Source organism: Lissotriton vulgaris, chromosome 6 (genome assembly GCF_964263255.1).
Source record: "Lissotriton vulgaris chromosome 6, aLisVul1.2, whole genome shotgun sequence".
Lineage (NCBI taxonomy): Eukaryota > Metazoa > Chordata > Amphibia > Caudata > Salamandridae > Lissotriton > Lissotriton vulgaris.
The window spans coordinates 964,996,958-965,024,145 of record NC_141694.1 but is presented as its reverse complement, the minus strand read 5'-3'; the positions used below and the strand labels follow the sequence as shown (position 1 = coordinate 965,024,145).

Sequence of the window (27,188 nt, the reverse complement as noted above, 5' to 3'; positions counted from 1 at the left end):
ATTTATGACCCAGATCAGAGGGGATTAACACCGGACTCCTCAGCTGTTGAACAGCATGCCTTACCGCTAAGGTTTGATTCAACTGAGGTAGAAAAGGCTATTAGAGAGACAACTAGACACAAGGCCCCAGGCCCAGATGGGGTACCCGCTGACTTGTATATCACATATCCTCAGTTTTGGGCTAAGATCTTGGCCAATGTGTTTAATGCGGTTTCCACAGCTGGCGTCCCTCCCTCTTGGTCCTCCTCTGTGATTGTACCGATTTTAAAGAAGGGGAACTGAGGGGACCCCTCCTGTTATAGGCCAATCTCATTGCTTGACTCTGCCGTTAAAATCTTGGGCAGGGTCATTCTTCAGAGAGTGCGGGATTGGCTTACGGGCAGGGGGTGCTCTCTAACCTTCAGTACGGTTTCAGAGAACTGGGGTACTATGGACCAATGCCTTTACTTACGCCTCCTTATTAGCAAATATACTATGGCTAGGGAGGGTTTTTTATATTTAGGTTTTATGGACCTTTCCTCAGCATTCGATTTAGTCAACCGCTCAAAATTATGGTTTATTTTACACGAGGTCGGTTTAGATGCATCCTTGGTCAATTTTTTGAGGGATCTTCACCAAGACCTTTCTGCCTCTGTTAGGGTCACGAGGGAAGGCCGGCGTACCATGCAATTTAGTTCTAGAATGGGGGTCAGGCAGGGCTGCATACTGGCCCCCTTCTTTTTACTATTTACATCAACGCCCTTGAACAATCTCTAGGTACGGTTACACTGGATACTCCGAGTATAGGGGGATTGGGTATCCCGGTCCTCCTATACGCGGATGACGCCGTTTTGCTCGCGCGCACGAGCATGGGCCTACAGAAGCTGCTGGACCATTTCGGCAGCTTCATGGAAGCCCTGGATTTGAAAGTTAACATTGCAAAATCCCATGTAATGGTTGCCGGCGCCCGGAGCAATAAAACAAAGGTTAAAACATTCAGGTGCAACGGCAGGGAATTGACGAGGGTGCCTTCCTTCTCCTACCTGGGAGTACTATTTGACGAGAAAGGCAATTGGGGCCCTCAGATGAAGTTGAAGAGTAACGTGGTCACAAGATCTTCAATGGCTCTTTTGAACTTCTCCAAGAGATTGGAAGCTAGACCCATGGAGGCCATCCTAAGGATTTATAAGTCTAAGTCCCTGGTGATCGCTTCCTATGGTGCAGCAATTTGGGGTTATGTGGACTCGAACAAAATACAAATTGCGGAATACAGGTTCCTCAGATCTCTGCTGTCACTACCGCAATCATCCCCCACATTCTCAATTCACTCAGAGGTAGCACTGGGCTATGTTACAGATCTCTTAAAAATGGCCCCACTGATCTGCTGGGCAAAAACCTGGCGGAATGACGAGATTACCCTTAACCATTTAATCCTTAAGGATTGTTTGGCCCTAGAGAAGGCAGACAGGATCCCATGGTTGGCGTATGTTAGAGTAGCATGCGCCAGGTTGGGCCGACCTGATCTGTTTACTTCACCACAGGGCATTATAAAGGAGGACATAGGGTGGATCAAACATAACTTTCGTAACCTGCTGGAGGCAGAAAGGGAGGCGCAGGAGCTGAGAAAACCAGTGGTGAAAAGTATTTATGGTTTATCAACCTCCCCATTCATTGAACTGTATCTGATGTGCGTCACCAAGCCCTTCCATCAGTTTTTATTGGTCAGATTTCGGTTCAACCTCATTCACTTTATATTGGGTGTATTTCCTAAATGGGGGAAACCTGAGGATGTAGCGCCATGTTCCTGTGATAACTTTTCCTCACAGGTCACACTCCACTTGGTAATGTTCTGTGAGCATTACTCAGAGGCGCGTAAAAAATTATTATTTCCAATCTTGCGTGATGCTGGTTTTGCACAAGTTAGGCCCGCTCTTATATATTTACAAATGCTTGGTTCCGTCCAGGTTACTTATAGCGTGGCTAACTTTTTGACGGCCGCAGCTCGGCTAAACAAAAGAAGACCCCTATAAACATAATCATTCAGTGGGACTAAAAGGGGTTCATGGCTTTAACTTGAATTACCCAAAGATGCACTTTATACTAGATCCAATAGCCGTTGGTTAAGGGTCTTTTTACATTGTATACTACGTATTTATTGATTTTAGATTTTGCACTTATGAAATGTAAAAATTGAATGCTTGTTTTTATTGTCTTTTTCTTAAATATTTTTAAAGTGTGGAGGTTTATGTTCCTTGTATTGTCTTTTATGATTTTAATTAATCGAAATAAAGATGTTTTGACTGACTGACTGACAATTCTCTTGTGGTTCTTATACCACTATTTTAGTATATGGTTTGTGAGGCCCCTAGGGCATAACGTATACTGTGCAACTTATCGTATATTAATTGTGTGACTTGTGTTGTATTTTTACCTCTGACCTCATAACGAGTGCAGAGGGGTTGTGTTTAGATTGAATACATATATATTTGATATATACCTTGTGTGGTGTCCTTTCATTTGGTATTCAAGGGATTATAATTGGTAAAACAACTTGCTTAACTCGCCTACTGAAGTCTTAGCCTGATGACTGCTGGTTTATGCTACCACTAGGATAGCTTTCTATAAGGTTGACTTTACAAGCACCATCAATAAGGGTCGATTAGACTGGTGCAAGGTGCCCACTAGAAGTAGTGGACATCACATGCCAGGCTAACCTCTCACAATGATACTTCTTTTACTTTAATCTATGTTAATCCCTTGCTGCCGTGGGATTTATCACGATGGGCAATATATGTGCTTTCGCTCACTGTTGTTATATTCCTAGCTATAATGAGGGTTGTGGGTGGGTAAAAATATTTTAAAGTGAATCCTCAATAAAAATATGTGTTCTTATAAAGAACGCTCGTTAAGTACTTCCCCTTGCTTAAGCGGGAGATAGAAGCACAAAATGCTTTATAAGAGATTGCTGCTCAACAAGCCACCAACAATCAAAAAGAGAGCATCATTGCTAAGCTTACCTGACACATATAATTAGCAAAGGAAAACCAAAGTAAAGTAAAGTAAAGTAACTGAGCTTATAAAGCGCCTGGTTACACTAGCCAGTGTGTCCCGCGCTGTACCGCTGAGGAAACCATCCTGGCCTGTTCCTGTGAGGCACCCACTCCTGGGCACCCCAAGGTGAAGCCAGGCATCCTTAGTGATTAGGGTCAATGTGGAGATTAAGCAAGCTAATGCCCAGAGTTGCAGAGTGGGACCCATGATTGGAGTAGGAACCGTGGCGAGAATTATGGGGTCCGCGGACATTGAGCCCAAGACCCTGCCGCGACGGGAATTGAACCCTGGTCCCGGGTCAAATCTCTGCATCAGGGTCTGCTGCTCTAACCAGTGAGCCACACTTCTCCACTGAAAGGGGATGATGAACGGAGTGTTAAACATTGCAAGCACTCACCCCTAGTCAACTGATCTGGGTTTAATCCATCATCATTCTTTAGCTCACTCCACCACCCCAGTTCAGACATGGCCATATGCAAATCAGTCTGACCCTGTGCCTCATGGGAACAGTTCAGCTTAAACTGCCAAGCCATGTCTTCCCTGGACCGGAAACAAGCATCCTGGGACCGGTTTCTGGCTAATCAGCCGTCATCAACAAGGCTAGCTGGAATCCAGTGGCAAAGCGCTTTTATACAAGAAAAAAATGGTATTAAGGAAAAAATACAAAACAATTTATGAGTAGAGCACATTTAATTACCCTCTCCACAATTATTATTATTATTCTTAATGAATGTATCACAATATATTTATAACACACATAAATAATGGCACTTAATCAATGAAGAAGACAGAAAATAACATTTACCACAACATTATATACATCAACAAAAACACAATAATGCGTTACACAGTAACCCTAGAATATTATTCTCACTAGTGTCCCCCCAAAATTCTGGGAGAACCACAAAGAGGGAGTCAAGGTGAAACACCTAAGGCTTGTAGACTAATTATCCTAGCTCTCGCGTGACACCACACAATTCCAAAGATCACTATAGTTCCAATGACTCCTCCTTAGAAGTGTCGACGTGACCACGTTTCATCCTTTTCTTCTTAGGCCTCCTCAGGACAAGGATTATACATTAATCTTCCAATAGCCTGGGATAAAGGGTTTCAAGCGCCAAAATAAAGTCTACGCGCTCGAGGTACAATTACCTCCCTCTCTGGGTGATAGAACGCCATCCATGTTTATAAATGCTCTCTGTCTATCCCAATGATAGCCAACCTCCTGTTCTACTCTTCTTCTCTGTATCGCAAGGGATTAAATCTCTTCACTTCGCCTAAACCTATGTTTCCTACGTACACTGCGGCCGCCAGAGTGACAGACTGATTTGCATATGGCCATGTCTGAACTGAAGTGAGCTAAAGAAGTATGATGGATTAAACCCAGACCAGTTGACTGGGGGTGAGTGCTTGGAATGTTCAACACTCCGTCCATCATCCCCTTTGGTTTTGCTTTGTTCGCCCTAAGTTGGCATGGTATGCCCAGACATGGATCCCTTGCTCACTTTGGTTTTGTAGTACATCATCCCATCTCACCCTAGAGTTTGCAACTGTTATCCTGGTTCAGCCCGAGTCGTGGTGTATATGTCAGTGGTTCTTAACCTGTGATTCAGGGACCCATGGGGTCAGCAAAGCCTACTAATGAGCTCCATGACTGCTTAGAAAATTACATTATATTTACTGATTATTAAAGTGTATCCAAATAATGAAGCAAAATGTAAAGATGAACATTTCAAAATGCTGTGAAAACATGAAGGAATTTGAATATGGAGACTAAAAATTAAGTTGATATCCTCAGATTGATTTGTTGGAGCAGTGCAAGTTCACCACACAGAGTATAGTATGGACAATCATTAGCCTAAATTGAATTCAGAAAAGCTCCAACCTTTCCAATACAATTAAGATTGTGATTTTTTTCTATATTTGTTGCTGAATTAAATAAAGCATAGCATTATGTGTGGATTTGTTTGATGGATGTATGTTTCTGTAATTTTGTGTATTGCTTTGTGGTTCAAATCATTGCAGAGCTGGGGTCAAGGGCATCCAGTAATGACTCAGTGGGAGCTTCTGGATTCCGGTAATGATACAGTGAGGGGCCACAGACGTCAACATTTTAAGAACCATTTGTGTAGATGTTTGTCACCAGTTTCCTTGCCATCCAAGCTGCTAGCAGAGCAGCTATTTTTTAATGGAAGGGGGTTCTAGTGGGAACCTAGATGTGTTGTCTTTGACCATGGCTCTCAGGTGATAGTACAGTAAGGCATATTGTGGTGTGTGGTGTACAACCATGAGGAAGGAAGCTTTGGCAAGGAATTTGCCTCCCTGATAGAAGTCACCCCAGTTTTTTACCTGCAGTTTTTTTTAGTTGAGCTAGGACCTTGCCCTTCACATGTACAAGACATAGTTGGGTGGGTGATGTATCAATTTTACTGAGGAGTATAGCAATGGGAGTTTCTGCCCAACTCTTAGTTTGTGCCATGCCGCATCACGCAGGATATAAAATTAATTTCCTTGCATGTGTTGTATCTTGGAGAGTGGGGTTGCGTATGCATTATTGGTCTTAACCACTAGATGAAGCATATGAGGCTGGGAATGATACCAATAATATGCCTATTGTGTTTGAGTGTACGGGTAAGAAAGTTCAAAGCCTGGGGCTGCAATCTCACCTTGGCTGTAGTGCAATGTCAAAGTCACCCAAGTTATTTTGGTTTGCTTAGCAGCCCATGGTCCCAAAAGATCCCTATCACCTGTGAAGCCCACCTCTCGCAGGGGTTTCATACTGACTCCCCTCATCTTCAACCTCTACATGGAGCCACCTGGTGCTTTATTCATAGATAACTGCATCAATATTCTTCATTATGCCAATGATACACAACTCATCTTAAAAAACTCCTCTACTTCACACATCCACTTTCTCAAACAGTGTTTGCACATCAGTCAGACCTGGATGTTTAGCATCAACTTGAAGTTCACACCAACCAAGACAAAATTCCTGTTACTTGTCTAGAACAACCGACAAGAAACAGTACAAGCCTGGCTGAATGACATTAACCTAGATGGCTTCAAACCTCAACTTTTACTGAACACCAACCTTGCCTTCAAGGAACACGTTGTTGAAAAACAGACCTCCTGTTATTAGCTATATCGTCTGAAGAAGGTGAAGACATTTTTTCCAGAAAAAGACTTCAGAACTGCTGTGCAAGTCCTTGTACTCTTGCATCTAGATTTTTTTAAATCCCTAGTTCAGTGCCACAGAGAGGGCACATTGATACCCCCAAGGCCATTCCACTCAGGACGCTCTGATCCTGGGCCTAAAGAAATAGAATCAAATAACCCTCATATTGATAGACCTCCACTGGCTTCTCTTACCAGCTCACACCATCTTTAAAACAAGCTGCATCATTTACAAAACCATCATGATCAGAAGCCCTGATTATATTGCAGACGAGTTAATCATCTCTGGTGGTTCTCAGCACATCCGAAAAAAAGGATACCATCAGACTGCAGACTGAGAAGTGTGAATATTGAAAACAAAGACGGCAGCAGGACTTTTCCATATATGCACCCTGAATCTAAACAACATCCCTATTTCCATGAAGTCCACAACAACGCTGTTTCATTTAGGAAGGAATTGAAGATGCACTTCTTTAAAAAAGGACTTGGTTGTACGAAAAATAATGACCAGAGGTGTTTATCAGAGCAAATAACTTTGCCTGACATGTCCTTGGGAGAGAAGTAATCCAAAGCATACTATTCATCTAGAACTATATCCATTCAGATTAAATGTCATACTGCAAGAAGCACAGAATGCTGTAGAGAGTGGGATGTGAAGAGGACTTTTCCACATATTCTTTTGGGCTACCTGATATTGGAGAAATTTACGGTGGGCATTATAGAACAAGCACTACAGACTACGGGAATTTTACTTGATAAATGTCCATATCTAGCATTTCTATATTTCTATGTAGATCAGCCAACCCAGTTTTTGTTTTTGCCATTTTCATGAACCCTATTTTTGCCTGTTATAGAACTCTGTGGATTTTACGCCTGCTCGACAGGGGTAAAATGCTTCTGCTCCTCCTTTCAATATGGTACACTTGGTATACTCCAGATTGGCACAGTTAATTTATTCATAAGTCCCTAGTGTAGGGTACCAAGTCTATCTAGGCCTGGTAAATTAAATGCTACCAGTGGACTTCACACTCATTTTGCCATCCAATGCAATAGCACTGTAAAGAATCCCCTAGGCCTATCATTGTGGCGAGCTATGCAGTTTTAAACCTGCAAATACAACCTGTCAAACTAATCTATTTTGATAGGCCAGAACCTTTACTTTAAATATTACTAAGTCATTCCGAAGTAGATCTTATTGCCCATAAGGTAGGGTGCGTGTTTATTTTTTTTAAAGTCGATTATGTAAAAGTTTAATGTTACAGTGAAAACGCCCTGTTAGCTATGTTCACTGTAGCAGGGTTTGCTGTTCCATAGGAAGGCACTGGGATTCAATATTCAATTTAATAATTGTTATCTCTGCCTAGGAAATAGCAAAAATGTAAAATTTGAACTCTTTGAAATATTTTTCACAACCTTATTCACTGGAGAAGATGGATTTGTAATAAATGTTTAGATTACTTTTAGAAAGTTACCTTTGCCCTGTCTGAAGTCCCTGGAAGCTAAAGCTGCATTTTGTTCACCCTCTTTTGATAGCCAGAAGTTAGCATTTTAATTGACATGCATGAGTTGGGAACTTGTTTATAAGATGAGAAATGGTATTGGTTGTGGGGAGGTGTTGTTGTGCCTGGCCTGTAGGTTGGGCACAAGTACGTGATTACGTTTAAAGAGACCTACTCTGTCACAAGGATTTGAAGCTAACACCTACGTCTGCAACCTTCTGTTGTCCCTCCTCAGCCTAACCAGCTTCCATCACAGTGTACCTCTTGTTGACATCATAGTGTCGGGACCTATTTGGCAGGCCTGCTGGGGTTTTTCAAATGATACTTGGGGAACACGTCAAAGAGTCCGTACCTGTTACAGGCAAATGTTAGTTGACAGGGATCTTCTTTTGTTCCCCCTCGCCCCTCAGCCCGACAGACCCCAGTCAAGATGGGCCTCTTTTGACATTATGGTCTCAAAGCCTGTTTGACTGGTCTGCTAGGTTTATATATAACATTTGGAAGGCACTTGAAAAGAGGGAAAAAATGCAAAAACTATCTGTGTGTGTCCGCTGTCTGGTTGCTGAAATCTCATTTTTGTTCTACCACACTCCTTTCTCTGAGTTTTGTATATTCTGCATTCAGAACCTAGGAGGGGGGCAGGGTGTAGGTGGACTGGTATGAGTGGAATGGTGTATATAGAATGTTCTGGGGTTCTTGAAAAATGGTTAGGATTGTATAGAGACCTCCATGTGTTAGCAGTCATCGTTGGCTGCTCCTTTCAAGATGCAATACACTTACCGGTAATCCATTGTACTTGAGTACATTCATTACCACAAGTTTCTTGGCAGTAGAGGGACTGACTAAAACTAGCTTTTAGTGTCAGATATGGGAGAACACTAGGATTAAAAGACGTGCTCCTAATAGTGCATTAGTTGCATCCCCACAGGCACACCCGTACTCCTCTATCAGAAATGAGGATTCCACACTTTTTCATAATTGATGATGCTAGTTATTTTATTGTTCGAAATTTCATAGAATTTTCTTTTTCATTCATTGGTTTAACTGTTCAAACATCATTACTGAAGCATACTCCAATGCATTTCGGGCATGTAGACCGCCCTTCTTCAGGGAGCAGTACTAGGGAATGAATAATGAAACATGATGTGATCTAATGCAATAACTGACAAAATGTAACAAATATGACCATATCATTATGTGGTTATGTAGTGCTCAATACACGTATCCAGTAAAACCAAACGCTGTGTTCAGTGCACCAATGTTCTGTGATACTAAACAACACCTTATAACCAATGGTGTCCACCAAATAAACTGAATAAAAATGCTAAGGAATGCACTTACATGACGTCAGCTGATGAACTATTAGCAATCCGCATTATGAGAAACAAACACCAAACGTTAAACCTCACGTTTACACCTTTCTACTGGCGCAGTGCCAATAGTGTCTAAATCCATTTACAAACTGACCTGTATATGCCATAATCCTATTCTTCGTGGCTACAAGTTTCCCAATTTGTTTCCTACAACCGGCACGCCAAGAGTGTTTCCGTGTTTAATACCGCTTGCATTGTGATTGGTTAGTAACGCGATCAGGTGACAGGCTGCATCATCGTTAGAACGAGAAAACGGACTTTCCGACGCCAGACATTACCAGAAACGATTGGTACTGAATCTAATAATTCCTCCATCGTAAAATAAAATAAAACAAAGAAAACTATGTTCTCCAACCATAATTATAAATTGAAAAATACTAAAGAAATAAAGAACTAATGAAATTAATGAAAATCGAAAGTGAATCCTACCCACCACAGTCGGGTGGGGTGTGAGTGTAACAGTATGTGCTACAGAAAATTCATATCAGTCATGGTCAAATTACAACATATGTGTGGTTAGATAATGGTAACAGGGGTCCCACATGATACCAAGGATATATCAGTCCTTACATGTAAGTTCATTATAAATAACATGACAGTTCAATACGGTCATTAAGACCATTCGGTTTGTGTGAACACAATGTTTGGATCCATGCATTTTCTCTCTGTAATAAGTGCTTTGTGTTGTCTCTTCCTTCTCTATTTTCAACGCATTCCAAAACCAAGAACTTAAGTTGAGATATGTTATGATGTTCTTCACTGAAGTGCACAACAATGGCAGATTTCATATTCTTAGTGCGGATGTTTGACTTGCGTTCTGTCATTCTCCCTTTGATTCTCCTCTCAGTTTTGCCGACATACACCTTTCCACAGGGACACTTGAGAAGGTATGATACGTTTTTGTCTGTACCACAACATCTTCTTATTGTCCAATCAATTTTATAAACAAATAAGAGGTACTTCGATGGGCTCATGCTTCTCCCCCAGCTACGCAAACTTTTTCGTGGGCTGGTGGGAGAAGCATGAAGCATGGGCAGAGCAAAATGAGACATGGACTGACAATATTTTAATGTGGACCAGGTATATTGATGACCTTTTTATTATCTGGCGAGGCGATAGGACCTCGGCCGAGGATTACATTGCCAAGCGAAATAATAACACTAACAACTTGAGGTTTACCAGTACAGTAAGCACTACTAATATTTGCTACTTGGATTTGGAGATCTATATAAAAGACAACACGCTTCAAACGAGACTTTACAGAAAACCCACGGCGGGAAACGCTGTCTTGCACGCAGACAGTTATCACCCGAAAAGTCTCGTTAGAAATTTACCCTATGGTGAGCTATTATGTTTAAAAAGAAACTGCTCAATGTATACCGACTTTCAGGCAGCAAAATCAGAGGCCAAACAAAGGTTCCATAATAGGGGTTACTCCAAAAGCTTATTAGAACTAGCTTCGCAAAAAGCATCTAAAATAGACAGGAGGGATCTCCTAATACCAAAAGATGTGCCTAAGAAGGGGGAGGAAGTCAGAATGATCACCAAATTCAACACCAGATCGGGTGATCTTACTCATATCCTAAGAAAAAATTGGCCCATCCCCATGACCGACAACGTGCTGAAAAAACATCTAACACAGCAGCCCCTGGTAACATACCAACGTTGTCAGTCATTATCTGATCATCTGGTCCACAGTCACTATTCGACTAAATCTAAGCCAGTTACTGTGTCCAATCTAAAAGGGTCTTTTCCCATGCCTACGCTGTAAAGCCTGCAAGGGTAGTAGAAAAATTCTAGAGTACCCTAATAGAACAGGAGGAAATGGTCCCAACAGAAAAATCATGAAATTGTTAAATTGTAACTCTGAATTCACCATCTATTGTCTTGAGTGTCCCTGCAAAAAAAGATATATAGGGAGCACCATCAACCCTACAAAGCTTAGAATTTTGAAACATATGCGAGCTATCATGAACAAAGATAGATCTTATCCGGTAGCCCGTCATTTTGCCGAACACCATCAGAGCAATAGAGACCTGCTAAGCTTTTACTGTATAGATCAGGTGAATAAATAGGAACGAGGAGGTGACAGAGAGAAGGCTTTGAGAATCCTGGAGTCAAGGTATATTATAGATCTTAAAACCATGGCTCCATGGGGCCTGAACAACGATGAGGAACTGTGGGTCCATCTCTGATAAAAATGCATGGGATCATGCATTTTGTGTAAAAAATAGTGGCACTCAGGACTTGAAACTAAGAATAACAGTCATTACTACCTTTTGTATTTTGAAAAATCTGCCGCCCGCTTTCGAATGTAATATTCTGGTGTAAAAAGTATAACTGCCCATACAGGGCTGCAAAACAGAAAACACCAGTGACAATGTTAGGAGGGTCTCAGATCTGTAAGGTTATGAATAATTGGGAATACATCCCAAAATAATGAAAACGTATATGAATTCCAACATATACAGTGACCCTTAAAAGTAACTCATATGTCTATATTGTCATAATACCAACTGGTATGTAAATAGTAAAATGAAATGTTTGATGTAACACATGTTTTTAATGAGCACTGAGCACTTTACATTTTATTGCGTTAAGTTTGTTTTAAACCATGTATTTTTTAACAATTATACGTTATAAGATGGCCGCCACAGTACAACTTCAAAGGACTTTATCTATGTCTAATATGTGGGTAGTGGCCAATAGGTTTAAAACTACGCAGGTTTGCACAAACTAACTGACACTGACGAAGCTAGAGTAGCGAAACGCGTCTGTCGGGGGTGAAGGGGGGTTTGCATAAATAAAATTTCTTAAACTGGATTCCAGCGTGCTCACCTTTTTTTCCACTAAGAGAAGCGGAAAGTGTTGTGAAGTTTAAGCGCCTCACCAGCGCTGGCGTTTTAGCACCCGGGAATTTGAGGAGCGACGGCGGTGAAAGGACCTGTGCTGCAAATCGTTTTGGCCGTTATCCCCGAGGCACATCGAGCAAGAAAAGATCATACCGGAGACTGACTACGAGCTCCGACGGAAGCATCGTAACACCGAAGAACTCATCTGACGTCTGCGGGCAGGCAGGAGGGACACGTCGGCTGACGGAGACCAAACGCCAGCACCAGACGCGGTGAGTGAGACGGACTGCGCATATTGTGCTCAAGTTACACTTTTTGCTCTAACCTCCATCCCGAAGGAACTGTGTAAATATGCAAACCCCCCCTTAGTACTAAAAAGTCACCACCAAGTAGAAAAATATACAAAATTAATTCCGTTTTTAACGTACCAGTGGTAAAAACAAATGATGGCGGATGTTGAAGATATTACTGGGGAGAGAGAATCCGCAGCCAATGTCATGTTTAAATCCTCCAATGAGCGTCAAGTCAGAGTAAATGCTGTTGAAGTAACATCGACAACACACAGCAATTTGAAAACCCTATTTTTAAGATTGGAAAAACTTAAAGAGAGAGAAGTGCGGAAATGGTGGGAAGCCACTTCATTACAGCAGTATATAGACTGTGATAGAATACCAAGAGGCCTCCGCATATTTACGGTGCCTGCTTATGAAAATCCGGACCCCGCACTACTGAAGGATTGGGCAGAATACACCGCTGAGTCATCCAAGGGTATGGTACGCTTATTAATTAAATATGTGTGGAGTGATCATGACAAATGCCTAAAGGAAATAGCAGAGGTGGAGGAGCTGATCGGAAGAGAAAAAGATACAAAAACCAGTGATGATTTAAGAAGTACCCCAAACAGGAGAATAAAGGAATATGAACTGGGAATTCGAAAACGTAAACAAACACAATTTCAGAGGGACGAACCAGACTATCTATCCGGCAGGATATTGACATTTGCAAGGAAGTTCGATGCCACCAGGAAGAGACTAGCCCAAGGAGTGGCACCAAGAAACAATGAGGATACAGAAGAATCTGAAGTGTCCGATGGAGAACAAAACCTGGCTCCTAGACAAAAGGAAACTGCGGGCGTGGAACCTTTTTTGGACGAATTCCAAGTGATAAAGGAAACACGCCAGAAACCTCAACAAAGAAATCATCCTCCCCCGCAACAAAATCAAAGAGGAGGACGAGGCGGGGCAAGAGGCGGAACACAAGCAACTGCCTCACCCAGGGTAACGTGCAGTGCTTCGAATCGCAGGAGGTAATAAAACAGCCAGAAGAGAAAAATGTCATCAACTTGTCCAAAAGAGAGCTAACAGTTGATGAGATAAAAGTTTTGAAAAAAAGGATTGAGCTTCTGTCCCACCAGCGAGCTCAACCTAGTGGATACGAGAATTGACTTTTTTAGGTACATTCGTAAGCTCAAGTTCAAAAAAATCTTCCTTCTTCATCCAAAAGAAACTACAATAACGGAAGTTTTGGAACCTGACCCTCTCGCTAATTTCTTGTTAACTCCAACACAAGAAATAACTAACAACGGAATAACCAACGTGCCTGAGGACAATGTACCTACACGACAAACACGAGATCCTAGCAATTTGATGAATAAATCTAAAAAACTGTGGTTGCACCACATGATGCAATGGATGTTATTAATGAAGCAGTGCTTGCGGACCTAGAGAAATTATCAGACAAAAAAATGAATATGAAATCTTCTAATATCTCTAGGAAAGAATGGGGAGTGATAAGATCCCTCAAAGAGGATAAAACCATTGAGATAAAGCCCTCTGATAAGGGGGCCAACATCGTGATCTTCAATAAAGAACATTATGAACAGGAGGCATTAAAACAATTAAGAGATGAAGAATGCTATGCCCATATACAAAGAACGGAATATCTTAAAAGCATAATGGAATATCACGAAATGTTAGCTAAATTGAAAATGGAGGGTATGCTAAATGATGAGGAGTTCAAATATTTGTACTGTGAATCACCAGTGCTACCCACCTTTTATCATCTTCCCAAAATACACAAGCACGCCAAGAGACCACCCGGACGCCCAATCGTGTCTTCGATTGGAAGCCTGCTAGAGAACACGCCCCGTTTTATAGACTCTTATCTTGCCCCTACTGTCAAAGATCTCCCATCCTACGTGAGAGATACACAAGACTTTCTCCGTATAATGGACAACATTGCCTGGGAAAAGAACATGTTATTGATCACATTAGATGTGGTCAATCTCTATACCTGTATAGAACATGAAAAGGGCCTAGAGGCAATCAAATGGTTCTTAGATAAAAAACATGAAAAATACAGGACACATAGTGCAATGTTACTAAGTATGATACGTTTTTGTCTGTACCACAACATCTTCTTATTCTCCAATCAATTATATAAACAAATAAGAGGTACTTCGATGGGCTCATGCTTCTCCCCCAGCTACGCGAACTTGTTCGTGGGCTGGTGGGAGAAGCATGAAGCATGGGCAGAGCAAAATGAGACATGGACTGACAATATTTTAATGTGGACCAGGTATATTGATTACCTTTTTATTATCTGGCGAGGCGATAGGACCTCGGCCGAGGATTACATTGCCAAGCTAAATAATAACACTAACAACTTGAGGTTTACCAGTACAATAAGCACTACTAATGTTTGCTACTTGGATTTGGAGATCTATATAAAAGACAACACGCTTCAAACGAGACTTTACAGAAAACCCACGGCGGGAAACGCTGTCTTGCACGCAGACAGTTATCACCCGAAAAGTCTCGTTAGAAATGTACCCTATGGTGAGCTATTACGTTTAAAAAGAAACTGCTCAATGGATACCGACTTTCAGGCAGCAAAATCAGAGGCCAAACAAAGGTTCCATAATAAGGGTTACTCCAAAAGCTTATTAGAACTAGCTTTGCAAAAAGCATCTAAAATAGACAGGATGGATCTCCTAATACCAAAAGATGTGCCTAAGAAGGGGTAGGAGGTCAGAATGATCACCAAATTCAACACCAGATCGGGTGATCTTACTCATATCCTAAGAAAAAATTGGCCCATCTCCATGACCGACAACGTGCTGAAAAAACATCTAACACAGCAACCCCTGGTAACATACCAACGTTGTCAGTCATTAACTGATCATCTGGTCCACAGTCACTATTCGACTAAATCTAAGCCAGTTACTGTGTCCAATCTAAAATGGTCTTTTCCCATGCCTACGCTGTAAAGCCTGCAAGGGTAGTAGAAAAATTCTAGAGTACCCTAATAGAACAGGAGGAAATGGCCCCAACAGAAAAATCATGAAATTGTTAAATTGTAACTCTGAATTCACCATCTATTATCTTGAGTGTCCCTGCAAAAAAAGATATATAGGGAGCACCATCAACCCTACAAAGCTTAGAATTTTGAAACATATGCGAGCTATCATGAACAAAGATAGATCTTATCCGGTAGCCCGTCATTTTGCCGAACACCATCAGAGCAATAGAGACCTGCTAAGCTTTTACTGTATAGATCAGGTGAATAAACAGGAACGAGGAGGTGACAGAGAGAAGGCTTTGAGAATCCTGGAGTCAAGGTATATTATAGATCTTAAAACCATGGCTCCATGGGGCCTGAATAAGGATGAGGAACTGTCGGTCCATCTCTGATAAAAATGCATGGGATCATGCATTTTGTGTAAAAAATAGTGGCACTCAGGACTTGAAACTAAGAATAACAGTCATTACTACCTTTTGTATTTTGAAAAATCTGCCGCCCGCTTTCGAATGTAATATTCTGGTGTAAAAAGTATAACTGCCCATACAGGGCTGCAAAACAGAAAAAACCAGTGACAATGTTAGGAGGGTCTCAGATCTGTAAGGTTATGAATAATTGGGAATACATCCCAAAATAATGAAAACTTATATGAATTCCAACATATACCGTGACCCTTAAAAGTACCTAATTTGTCTATATTGTCATAATACCAACTGGTATGTAAATAGTAAAATGAAATGTTTGATGTAACACATGTTTTTAATGAGCACTGAGCACTTTACATTTTATTGCGTTAAGTTTGTTTTAAACCATGTATTTTTTAACAATTATACGTTATAAGATGGCCGCCACGCGTCTGTCGGGGGTGAAGGGGGGTTTGCATAAATAAAATTTCTTAAACTGGATTCCAGCGTGCTCGCCTTTTTTCCACTAAGAGAAGCGGAAAGTGTTGTGGAGATATATATATATATATATATATATGGAAAACAACTCCTGGAACAGAAAAAGCGAACTCCTCCACCAGGAACGGACCACCACACAGGTTTATATATATATATATATTCCAGTACTCTATCCTTGCAGAATCCAGTCAGCAAACCACGGACTCAGATAGACAACGCGGACCCAAATTTCTTTGTGCGTTTCTTATTTATTTAAAGTTTTTTCGCCCCGCATCAGTATGCCGCCATGACGCGTTTCGGTCCGACCTGGACCTTGATCACATATATATATATATATATATATATTCACTGACAAAACCATAGGTTTCAGGCAAGTTATAGTTCGGAATTAGCATTTAAAAAACCTTAGAAATTCATGAAAAAACCATAGGTTTCAGTGGCGTTATAGTTAGCTGGACATTTCACTCGTACAACCGTTGAAATTCTCCTGTTATAGTTAGTTCAGCTAACTATAACGCACGCCCGCAATGCACTGCTGATGACGTCACATATTACATCATTCATGACATGGTCAGTGACATCACTCATGACATCACTCATGATATCTCAAATGATATCACTGATGACATCATCCAGTGATTTGTGTGTTTTTCTGAAAATTAAATATGTTTTATATATGTATATCCCAAGGTTGAGGGAGGAATAAATGGGTATATAAGTGTCTAAATGGATGATTTTTTTGTAAAATTGATTGTATAACCGACTGATTAAGTGTATCTTAGTGAATACATGGGTTAGTGAGTAATATTTAAATATGTAAATATCTGTATCAGTCTCTCACTTTGTGTTTAAGCGACTGCATGGGTTGGTGAGTAGCTACCTGAGTGTCTATATGGGTTATTACTTGGTTTTTCGATTATCAGTATGAGTGTCTGAGTGTCTGTATGGTTCAGTGGAGGGTATTACTTAGTGCATAGATGCATGAATGAGTGTGTCACTGTTTGTATGTGTTGAAGACAGTATGTGTGCAGGACTGTATGGGTGGATGAGTGTGTGTATGGAAGTGTTAGTGAGTGAATGACTGTCTCAATATTGTCTTTATAAGTAACTACATATATCTTAAACTAGTATATGTGAGTAATGGTATATATAAGTGAGTATATGTGAGAGTGAGAGATTGGAAGAGTTCCTGTATGAATAAGTATGTGTTTCTATAAGAGATTGTTTACAAGAGTAAGTATGTGTAAGTTGCTGTAGAAGTAAGTGTGCTGGTTTGTGTATAACTGTATATGCAAGTAAATGGATGTTTGATTCTTTATTAGCATGAGTGACTATGTGTGTGAGTAACTATGGATGAGTGGTGGTGTGTAACAGGATGTATAGGTGAATGTGTACATATGTTAAGTGAGTACATGTATGAGTGACTGTATAGTACTGTTGGTGAATAAGTGGATGTGTATGTAGATCTTGAAATTACTGAATAGGTTGCTGTAACTGGCATTGGTATATCCATTGTTTTGAAAATGTTAGTTTCTATTTTTGAGTGTGTGTATCAAAGGTTATATTAGGGTGAGAAGAGGTCTGCAACTAAATCACAAGGATGATGTCATCAGTGATATCATTTGCGATGTCATCAGTGATGTGAAGAGTGATGTCACTGACCATGTCATGAGTGATGTAATATGTGACGTCATCAGTAGTGCATTGCGGGCGCGCGATTTATAGTTAGCTTAACTAACTATAACGGGGCAATTTCAATGGTTTTGTATGAGTGAAATGTCCAGCTAACTACAACGTGCCTGAAACTTGTTTTTTTCAGTGAATTTCGAAGGTTTTTTAAATGCTAATTTCTAACTTTAACGTAACTCAAACATATGTTTTTTGTGTGAATTTCAAAGGTTTTTTAAATGCTAGTTTCTAACTATACCTACAGATGTAGGACATGTGAAGAAAGAAGAAGAAACGCCCAGAAAGAAAAAAAAGAAATGCAGAAAGAAGCAAAAGAAGTCCTCAAAGACAAAGAAAAGTGCAGGAAGAAGGAAAACGTGCAGAAAGAACAAACAGAGGAGCAGCAAGAGGCCTTGTTGCAAAATCATCCTGTGCCCAAAACTTTTTCAGATGGTAACTGGTGGTAACTGACTCTGACTAACCAGTCTTAGAGCCAGTGATATGCTAAAAGACAGTTAGAATACAGTTAAAACACCTACATACATTAGGGAACACTATGCGTCGGGGTACCCCTGTGATTACCATGGCCTCCTCTGTAAGCCCCTAGTACATAATAGGGCAGGGGGATTAAAACTACCTCTAAAAACATGCCACAGGGCGCAGTTTCACACTGGTGAAGGGAGGGGGGGCTTGAGGTGTCGTGTGCAAACACACCCTGTGGCCGTGTTAATTTGGAGGATAAAGTCCCCTTGAATCTTGAGTGTCCCTTGGGTCCAACTAGCCCACGAGGTATCTCCAGGTAGCGCCACAGTGCTGCATTTCAGAGAGGTGTAAAAAGGGGCATGGCCTGGACCACCTCTCTGCAACGCAGCACAGTAGCGTTTACTGGAAGCACCTGGTGGGCTAGTTGGCCCCCATGGGCCCTCAGGGTTAAAGGGGAGTTATTTCCCCACTTAAAAAGCGCCACAGGGTGTGTTTGAACACGTCACCTCAGGCCCATTCCCTCCCTTCACCACTGTGTAATCGCGTCCTGTGGCCGTTTTAAGTTGGGAGATTAAGTTCATTTGAATCCTGAGGGTCCCTAGGGTCCAACTAGCCCACTAGGTACCTCCAGTAAGCGCCACAGAGCTGTGTTGCAGAAAGGTGTAAAAAGTGGCACCGCCTGGACCACCTCTCTGCAACACAGCGCAGTGGCGCTTACTGGAAGCCCCTGGTGGGCTAGTTAGTCCCCAGGGGCCCTCAGGATTGAAGGGGAATTATTTTCCCAACTTAAAACACACCATAGGGCATGTTTGCACACGTCACCTCAGGCCTGCCCCCTCCCTTCCCCACTGTGTAAACACGCCCTGTGGCCGTTTTAAGTTGGGAGATTAAGTCCCCTTGAATCCTGAGGTTCCCTAGGGGCAAATTAGCCTACTAGGTACCTCTAGTAAGCACCATTGCAGAGAGATGTAAAAAGGGGCACAGCCTGCACCTCCTCTCTGCAAGGCAGCGCAGTGGAGCTTACTGGAAGCACCTGGTGGGCTAGTTGGCCCCCAGGGTCCTTCAGGATTGAAGGAGAATTATTTCCCCAACTTAAAACAAGCCACAGGGCGTGTCTGCACACATCACCTCAGGCCCTGTCCCCTCCCTTCACCACTGTGTAAACATGACCTGTAGCCGTTCTAAGATGAGAGATTAATTCGCCTTGAACCCTAAGGGTCCCTAGGCCAAACTAGCCCACTAGGTACCTCCATTAAACGCCACAGAGCTGTGTTGCGAAGAGCTGTAAAAAGAGGCATGGCTTCTGAACACCTGTCTGCAACGCTGCTCCCTGGCGCATACTGGAGATACCTGTTGGGCTAGTTGGCCCTCAGGGACCCTCAGTATGGAAAGATAATTAATTTCCCAACTTACAACTTGCTGCGGGGCGCGTTTGCACAATGATGAAGGAAGGGGTGTGGTCAGAGGTGACATGTCTGTGGCGCGTTTTAATTTGGAGAATTAATTCCTCCTCAATCCTGAGGGTCTCTGGGCGCCAACAAGCCCACCAGGTACCTCCAGTATGTGCCAGAGAGCTGTGTTGCAGAGGTGTCCAGAGGTCACGTCCCTTTTTACAACACTCTGCAATGCAGCTTCATGGCACTTACTGGAGGTACCTGATAGGCTAGTTAGCCCCAAGGGACCCTCAGGATTGAAGAGGTATTAATTCCTCAACTTAAAACGTGCCACAGGACGTGTTTGCACACAAGTCACCTCAGGCCCCGCCCCTTCCCTTCACCACTGTGCAAACGCGCCCATGGCACATTTTAAGTTGGGGAATACTAAGAGTCCCTGGGGTGCAACTAGCCCACCAGCTACCTCCATTATGCGCCACAGAGCTGCGTTGCAGAGACGTGTAAAAAGAGGCGTGGCCTCAGAACACCTCTCTGCAACGCAGCCCCCTGGCGCATACTGGAGGTTCCTGGTGGGCTAGTTGGTTCCCAGGAACCCCCAGTATTCAAGGGGAATTTTTTCCCCATCTGCAGACGCGCCAATGGGCACGTTTGCATAGTGCTGCAAGGAGGGGGCATGGCCTCCGGCGCGATGCCGGTCTTTTATTTTCTTTTTAAGAAGGAGGGCGTGTAGCCCTCCTTCTATTTCTAATGTATTGGCACAGGGGACCCCATCCCCCAGGGCCTGCCCCCTAAATTTTTTTTAAAAAACAAAAATTCAGGAAGGGGGCTTCGTGGCCGCCCCTCGAGAGGCCAAAATCTGGCCTGGGGACCCCATTCCGGGGGCATAGCCCTTTTTTCTTTTGTTTATGTTTTTGGAAGGGGGCTACCTTGCCCCCCTCCTTAGGCCATTTATGGCCCGGGAACCCCATCCCCCGGGGCCGGCCTTTGTTTATTTTTTTATTTTTCATATTTCAGGAAGCGGGCCACGTGGCCCCCCTCCCCGACCACTAATAGCCCTGCGGACCCCATCCCCCGGGGTTGGTCCTCTCCGTTGGGGACCGTGGGGGGGCCCCCAATCTTCCCACGGTCCCACCGCTCCCCGCGTCCTGCGGGAGCCGGCATTGCTTTTCCACAAGGGGAGCTGCTAAGATGCAGCTCCCTGTGTGAAAAAGCAATTTGCTTTGGTATTTGGAAGAGAGAGTAGGTTTCCTGCTCTCTCTACCAAATACCTAAGCAGTTTGCTAAGGCAGGGTGGGAGTCGTGAGGCTCCCACCCTGCCATAGCAAACTACAGTGTCCCGGGGGTCACTGCAGGAGCCGGCACTGGGGGGGTGATGGTCCCCAGGGCCATGAGAGGGCCTACCCAACATTTTGAAAGCCCCAGGGAGGTGGTGGTCCCCGGGCTTGGGGGAATATTGAGAGCCCCGGGGAGGTGGCAGTCCCTGGGGCGTGTGGGGGGGGGCTAAAGCCCCCCACACAAGTTTTTTTATTTTTATTTTTAATAAACACAAGCCCTGGGGGGTGGCGGTCCCCGGGGCTGCGGGGGCCGTGAGCCCTCCACATATATTGCCATAAAGCCCCGGAGGGTGGCGGTCCCCGGAGCTTGGGGGGGCCTTTGAGCCCCCCACCTATTTATTTTCAAAGCCCTGGGGGTGGCGGTCCCCAGCGCTGGGGGGCCCCTTTGGGCCCCCATCCCAATACTAACATTGCCCCTGGGATTTGGCCCACCCGGGGACTGAATATTAACGAAGCTCGGGAGTCCGTGCTTCGGTTTTTTTTCTCGGCAAGATCCGCGCACCTTGCGCAGATTTTGCCGATTTTTTTGGGGGGGCCCTCGGGGGTCAGGGGGTTTCTACCCTGCCCCCTTTTTGCATTTTGCGCACTTGTTTCTCTGTCTTCTTGTGCCTCGGTTCTACTGAGGCACAAGATGGCTGCCAACACTTCCTGGTTTGAAGTGTTGACAGCCAATTAGCATAAAGCTTGTGATTGGTAGGGTCCCCGGATCCTAGATATTGAAACTTTTTTCATTTTGAATTTCTCAGGAACTACTGAATGTATTTACACCATTTAACAAAAGGGTTCTTTCTGAACCAAGATCTACCTTTTTGCCAAATTTGGTGTAATTCCGTTTAGCAGTTCGGGCTGTAGCTGTGTCTAAAATTTCCTATGGGAAATTGCATGGGGAAAACATATTTTGGGACCCCCCTTTTTTCTCAGCCCCCGCTTGACGAATCACCCCGAAACTTTAACGATAGGGGCGGACCGGAGCTTCGTCAATTGGCTCCAAAGTTATTGGGAATCGAGGGACATATTACCAACAACTAGCGATAATCATCGCTATGGGCTTAGCGGCAATATTTTTATCGCTGAGCTGCGGCGATTTTTATCGCTTAGGAACCTTGCTATTATCAAGGTTTATCTCCGAAGCAATAAAAATCGGCCGAAATGCATGAATATCGCTGAAAAGTCAGCGATATTCATGCATTACCGAGCTAATGCTCTTACCCATGTTATCCACCTACCATTGGATAACATGGCTAGGAACTGCTCAGGGGAAGGTGTTAGCTTTTGGAGATATTCGCGCTTAGCGCGAATATCTCCAAAAGTTGGTAATAGGAGATAGCGATGTTAGCGACTGTTTCCAGTCGCTAAAATCTTGGCACGCCCACTTTGCAAGTCATTAGTGATAAATTTCACTGACATGCAAAGTGGGGCCCAAGATATTCGCTATCTCCTACTAGCTGTCGCTAACTGGTGTTAGCGACAGCTAGGTAATAGGGAGATCATTTTATCTCCGCTTTCTTGTCTTTTAAAGCCAAAAAAGCGGAGATAAACCCCCTTGATAATATGCCCCAGAATGTTGCGAATTTCCTATGGAAAATAGTTCCTAACTATAACTATCTACTGGCAATCACCAGTAGGCAATATATAATATTATATATATGTATATTACCTACTGGCGGTCGCCAGTAGGTAGGTATAGTTAGGATCTACTTTCCATAGGAAATCTGCAACATTCTATTGGGAATAACTTTGGCGCCGGGGGACGAATCTTCGCGAATTTCTCAAAGAAGGTGGCCCGCTCTGCTCCGCTCCTTACCTGAAAATGTGGGGGGATTCGTCAAGCGAGGGCCGAGATAAAAGGGGGGTCCCAAAACATGTTTTCCCCATGTTAATTTCCATAGGGCGGTCGAACTCACTTTTAGCCCGAACGGCTGAATGGATTTCCACCAAACTTGGCAAAATTGTAAGGACTGGTAGCCCGATGTGCCTTTGCTATGTCTCAAGATATGTGCTCCAGTGGATTTTGAGTAATTTAGGTTCAAAAAAATATATATATCTATAGGCGCGCCCCGGTACGCGCACCGGGGAAAGCACCGGGCGCGCTACGCGACTTGCGCACGGAAAGCTGATTGGCTCTCAGGTGTCACATTTGAAACAGTCCGGAGAGGCCGCCATCTTGTGTCTCGGTAGGATCGAGACACAAGAGGTGGCAAAAACAAAGGGGGAATGACCATAAGGGGGCAGGGTAGACCCCCCCTGACCCCCTAGGTTTGATGTGGGGGCCATAAAAGGGCCCCGTGGGGCAAAAAATATATAAATTATTTTCGATTTGCGTGGGGGGAGCGCCCGGTACGCACACCGGGGAGCGGACCGGGGAGCGTAGCATGGGGAAAACCCAGTTTTTTCACTGCGTCATCTCTACGACCCTTTTTGCGTCAATACGCCCCTTTTGCATACATTACACCTGACATAGGTATAATGTGGCGCAGCGGTTTACAAAGTGACGCATCTACCTAGGTGCGTCACTTTGTAAATATAACTCAATAAGGTGCATGTTTTATGCTGCTGATGCGTCACAAAAAGTGACGTACCGGTGGCGTAAAAGTGACGCATGTGAAAGGGCCTGCATCAGTCTTACGCCTGCTGTGAAACAGGCGTAAGATTTGGACGCAACAGCGTCATAAAAGTGACGCAGTGATATCTCATAGATTTCACTGCGTCACCTCTACGACCCTTTCTTGCATCAATACGTCCCTTTTGCATACATTACACCTGACGTAGGTATAATGTGGCGCAGGGGCTTACAAAGTGATGCATCTACCTAGATGCGTCACTTTGTAAATATGACTGAATAAGGTGCATTTTTTACAGCACTGGTGCGTCACAAAAAGTGACGCACCGGTGGCGTTAAAGTGACGCATGGCCTCATAAATGAGGCCTTCAGTCTTCTAGTCATGCGTCATATTAAATATATGACGTATTATGTTGGAAGTACTTACAGATACGTCAGTATTTCAGACGTATCTGTAAGCGCAAAAGTGATGCATTGCTGGAGTGTGTCACAAAAAAGATGCAACTCCAGCAATGCATCTTTTCTTACCCTTCCACACCCCCGTTTCTTTTCAACATTTTCTTTGAATATCCACATTCCCCATGTTCACTCTCCTTCTCCTTACTTTTCTTCCCAACACTCACCTTCTTTCAGTCCCCCTACTTCACTTCCTTTCTCCTCTCATACCTTTCTGTTCTTTCTTACTCATTTTCCTTCCCATTATCAATGCACTCCACTTCACTTACTCTTTTTCATTTTTTTAAGAATATAGCTCTTTGATGAGAATTGGAGGTAGTTCTGAAAAGAACTTTTTTTTTCTTCTTTTTTCTTTTTTTAGAACAAAAACAAAAACAGGGAATGGAAACTGCTGAACAGGAGCAAAAAAAACAGAAAAAATTAGGGCTGGGAACGGCAGTGATGGTTCTCCAATGCTCGAACCATGAGCAGAACACTTTGCTCCCCAAAGGTAAGTAGCTGATCACAATATCTGCATTTCAGGACGCCTTTGTTGAATGCAGGCTGAATGTTTGGAACCAGCTCTTGCGATCGCCCCCTCACTGAAGTAGTTGCTCCTCCGGTTGATGTAGAGGCCCCACCACTGGGAACCTCTTGTGCCAGAGCCCTGACACTTTCCCGGGCAAAATTCTGGGGGTGCTTCCTCTCCACATGGCGAAGCATTGTGGAGTTCCCAAAAGAATATTTCTTAGTGGGGTCACCCCGTGACAGGACTGTGTGACAGATCCTGCACTCCACTTTTGGAGCATTGACCTTCTTCTGGTCATCAGGTATGGAAAAAAAATTCAAGATGAAATGCTCTTTGACCTTCGGCTGAGGAGGCTCTTCATCAATGAATTTAGGCTCATCTTCACTGCTGGATGGTCCGGCAGCCATGATTATCCAAGAAAGATCCAAGAGCAAAAAGGCAGGTCTTTCAGTCACAAAAGTGAAAGAAGAAGTGAAGGAAATGGGTGGGGATTTCATTCTTTGTAAAAAAAACTGTTAGCAACCAATAAAAAGTGTTATTTTAAGGTCACATCACTTGACGCGCTGACGCTGCGCGCACCGGAGCGCTTCCGGGGGCGCATACGCGGCGCGAACGTAGGTGCTTCCGGGGGCGCATCCGCGGCGCGAACGTAGGCGCTTCCGGGGGCGCTTACGCGGCATGCCTAAGTGAGGTTTTGATAGTTGCACGGAAATGCGGAAAAAACTGCTTTTATATGTATGGTACTAAATGTCTTGCGTTATTATTTACTTTTCATTCATATTTTTTTACACGAACGCAAGTAGCGCTCTGGGTGTGCTTTCCGGAGAGAGCTTACCGGTGCGCGGACCCAGAGCGCCCCAAGAATAAATATTCATTTTATTTTTTTTTAAATATTATTATAAAAAAAAATAATACTAATTAATACTCACACAAAACAGCAAATTAAAAAAAGAATCTTAGGTTACAAACTCGATATAGAAAGGAATTAGCATTTTAAAAACCTATGAAATTCACAGAAAAAACCATAGGTTTCACACCAGTTATAGTTAGGAATTAGCATTTAAAAAACCTATTAAATTCACTGAAAAAACCATAGGTTTCACACCAGTTATAGTTAACTGGAAATTTTACTGACATAAAACCATTGAAATTCCCACGTTATAGTGAGTTGGACTCACTATAACTTGCGCGCCTGCAATGCACTGCTGATGATGTCACATATTACATCACTCATGACATGGTCAGTGACATCACTCATGACATCACTGATGACACCATCCTTGTGACAGAGTGACAGACCTCCTTTCAGTGTAATGTAACCCTTGAAACACATATTCAAAAATAGAAACTAATATTTTCAAAAACATGGAGATACCCATACCAGTTACAACAACCAATTCAGTAATTCCGCCATCTATATACACATCCACTCATTCACCAACAGTTCTATATAGTCACTCATACATATACTCACTCATCATATGTAGTGATACACCTATACATCCTGTTACACACTGACAGTCATCCAAAAGTTACTCACACACATACTCACACATGCAAATAAACTATTAAACTTCCATTTATTTGCATATACAGCTATACACACACTACCACCTTACTTCTAAGGAAACTTACACATACTTACTCTCTTAAACAATCACTTATAGAAACACATACTTATTTAAACAGGAACTCTTACAATCTCTCACTCTCACATTTACTCACTTATATACATCAATACTCACATATACTAGATTAAAACATGTAGTTACTGATAAAGACACTAGTGAGACAGTCATTCACTCACTAACACACACATATACACACTCATCCACCCATACAGTCCTGCACATAAGCTGTCTTCAAAACACATACAAACAGTGAGTCAGTCATTGATGCATTTATGTGCTAAGTAATACCCCCACCAAACCATACAGACACTCATACTGATACTAAAAAAACATCTAATAACCCATATACACACATGTAGCTACTCACCAACCCATGCAGCCACTTATACACAAAGTGAAACACTGATACAAACATTTAAATATTTAAACATTACTCGCTAATATATGTATTCACTAAGATATACTTAATAAGCCAGTTAACCAATCAATTTTTAAAAAAAAAATCCATTTAGACACTTATTTAAACATTTATTCTTCCATCCACCTTTACAAATACATATATAAAACATATTTATTTTTCAGAAAGACACACATTCACTGGATGGTGTCATCAGTGATGTCATGAGTGATGTCACTGACCATGTCATGAGTGATGTAATATGTGACATCATCAGCAGTGCATTGCAGGCGCGCAAGTTATAGTGAGTCCAACTAACTATAACGTGGGAATTTCAATGGTTTTATGTCAGTAAAATTTCCAGGTAACTATAACTGGTGTGAAACCTATGGTTTTTTCAGTGAATTTAATATGCTTTTTAAATGCTCATTCCTAACTATAACTGGTGTGAAACCTATGGTTTTTTCAGTGAATATATATATATATATATATATTCGCAAACGAGGCGCCCGTCACACAAAAGTAGAAGATAAAGTTAACAAGTGCAACATGACATTCATGGGAGGGCCTTTAGAAAGCTAGGTACATACTTCTTTATATGTACAATGGAAGGAGGAGAATTTTTAA

General features: G+C 42.7%; 1 protein-coding gene across 2 annotated transcripts in view; it reads right to left on the bottom strand.

Moving 5' to 3' along the window:
* ARHGAP18 (Rho GTPase activating protein 18) overlaps window positions 1-27,188 on the bottom strand; it is an 897,817-nt gene that overhangs the window by 44,183 nt on the left and 826,446 nt on the right. The window lies entirely within an intron of this gene.